We start from the raw sequence: 2888 nt of genomic DNA, 5'->3' as shown, positions 1-2888 counted from the left end.
AGAGAAAGAAAGAGAAAGAAAGCGAAGGAAAGAGAGAGGAAGGAAGGGAGGAGAGAAGGAAGGAAGGAAGGAGGGAAGGAAGGAGGGAAAGAGAAGAGAAGAGAAAAAAGAAAAGAAAAGAAAAATCCCGCAAAACAGAACAAAACAAACAAAAAAACAAAAACCTATACTTTAGTCCTTACTAGGTCAGAAACAGTGTCTGAAGCTCCACAAAATCTAACAAAAGACAAGAAAGAATCAGGTCTCAGACAGTAAACTAGAATGACTTTCACGGAGTCTTTGGGTCTAGAAAACAAGTGAGTAGATGCTTCCCAAAGCTACAGTTTGAGAATGCAAAATGAACAAACACACTTACACAAGAGTTTACATAAAATTTGGGCAGTTTTGAATGGACTAGATCAAGCAGACAATGTAAAATATTTAAATAATTACTGGGTGAATTTCAAGGTAACTCCATTTTTGTGTATGTGAATCCTATTATTTCCTAAGTGTCTTAAGGATATACAATTATGAATATATGGAATTAAAATGCTAAGAGAAGATAAATAATAAAATATGTTAAGAAGGAGCTGATAGGATAATAATAAATGGAGACAGGGTTTATTGAGCAAATACCCCATGGGAAAAACCTTCTGGGTGGAATTATTCAATGAATGTAAGCACATTTTTTGAATAGCAGATGATTTTGGTAGCAACAAAAGGCACTGATGATGTAACCTTGTTTGAATTATGTGATATCCCTCAATTTCAAACCTTAAAGGATATGTTACAACAATATCTGAGACAGGAAGCAAATGGAAATGGAAATGGAAAAGATTCCAACAAAAACTACCTTGGATAGGCAAGGACAGAGTTGAACTACAAATGTAAGCTATTATAATTTCAACTAAGCCTTCCAAAAGGGAAATAAAAACACTAAAGACATATGCCACTATAGAAAATTTCCTACTGTAAAAAAAAAAAAGAATGCAGCAGAAAGAAATGCTGTCAAATTTCTGCATTATTCAAAAAAACACAAAAGACAGCCTGATAAGAAGCAGATGACAGATGCATCAATAGCAGCTTTAGTTCAGAAAACCCTAGAGGATAAATTTGCAGCTGAAACAAATGTGGGGTTGGGAGAAACTTGCCTAAGAGAGGAGGTTCATAGGCTTAAGCTGCCATGTGGCACATGATAGAGAGGATTGCTCACAAGAGATAGTAAAGGCCATGTCACTAGCAGAGACTACCTCCATGTAGTGTTGTCCTGCCAAAAATGTGCAGCTCCAAGGAGAATTGTAAATTAAGAGTTTGAATATGCTGGATGAGAAAGAAAGGCTTGTCAAATAAGACCTGGTGATTGAGACTGTCACCGTTGCAAATTTCTAAACTTTGCCAGAAGGCAGAAATATCTCAAATGCTGTTCTAAGTGAGGGAACATTTGCATAATGGAATTTTCCCCCAGATATCCTAAACATAGTGGCATAATTAACCTCTTTATGTAAGATTTTTCCCAATCCATCCTATATTCACAAACTATGGACTCTAGACACCTGCATAAATAACTGGTACTTTGGCAAAGCTGAAATCCAGATGTTCCCTTTTTGCCCCTTCCTCAGATACCGTTGAATTTGTGGTATGGTCTTTGGCAGCACTCAGTATGCGCCTCTGAAAAGAAAAATTTGCCTCATGTAACTGTACTAGTGCTCAAAATTTGATACACTTTCCAAATTTATGGAAGATGTGCCAGTGCTGGAATGAATTTTGTATCTATGGATTTTTGAAGTGAAGAATATCAGAGCCTTCTTATTGATCAACAATTTCTTTAGAAACTAGTCCATTTCAGTAAGATATTAAGACCATAGCTACTCAAGAAGCCACAGCTCCACCAGCTTGCAGAATTTTTTTGGCCTACATAGAAGAATTGTGAAATAAGGTGGCACAAAAAGTTGGAAAAAAATTAATGTAATAATTTTTTACTTTAGACTATTTATGACAACCTTATTTTGGGATTAATTTCCAGTAGCTAATGAAGAAACTTCAATTAATGGAGAAAATTATAAATGAATCTAAGGTCTGCTTCAGAGATTAATAAAATGAATGGATTCAGTTCAAATTGAGAAAATCCCCTTTACTATTTAGTTTTTGCATAATCGTCATATTCTCATCTAATCAAAGAGCAGACCTTCTAAAGAGTTATATTCAACAACATGGCTGACCATGGCCCAAATAGAGCAAGAAGCCAAAGGAAAGATAAATTCTCTCTTTACTTGACTGAGACATTAATCTGCTCCTGCCCTCAGGCATCTGTGCTCCTCATTCTCTGGCTTTTGCTTTTAGACCAGGAGTTATACCGATGCTCCCCATGTCTCCAGTTCTTAGGCCTTCGAACTTGGCCTGAATTACAGCACTGGCTTTCTAGTTTCTCCACCTTGCAGATGGTAGGTCATGGAACTTCTTGGTCTCCATCATCATGTGAGCCAATTTCTATAATAACCTTCCTCCTATTTATATCTATTTATCTGTGTATCTATATACCTCTATATCTATATCTAGCTATGTCCTATTGTTTCTGTTTCTCCAGAGAACCCTGACTCATACACACTTCCATGGCCTTGTCAGTGATTTTGTTTACTACTTCTCCCCTTGTGCAGTGCACTCCAGTCACACTGGATTTATTACTGTTCTTTCCACAATCCAGATATTCATTTCCCTCAGGGACTTTGCGCCTGCTCTTCTCTTTCAGTAGAATGAATACCTTTCTCCTTTATAAAAATAGATGTTTACCTTTTCTGTCTTTTCTCCAAGTTACTGTTCTCAAAAAGACTTTCCCAACACGCCCTCCTGCTCTTTTCTTCATACTACTTAGTGCATATTGACTGACATCCTCTGTGTTTTTTCCTCTTTAT

Source organism: Colobus angolensis, unplaced genomic scaffold (genome assembly GCF_000951035.1).
Source record: "Colobus angolensis palliatus isolate OR3802 unplaced genomic scaffold, Cang.pa_1.0 Scaffold353, whole genome shotgun sequence".
NCBI lineage: Eukaryota > Metazoa > Chordata > Mammalia > Primates > Cercopithecidae > Colobus > Colobus angolensis.
This window is presented reverse-complemented; position numbering follows the sequence as displayed.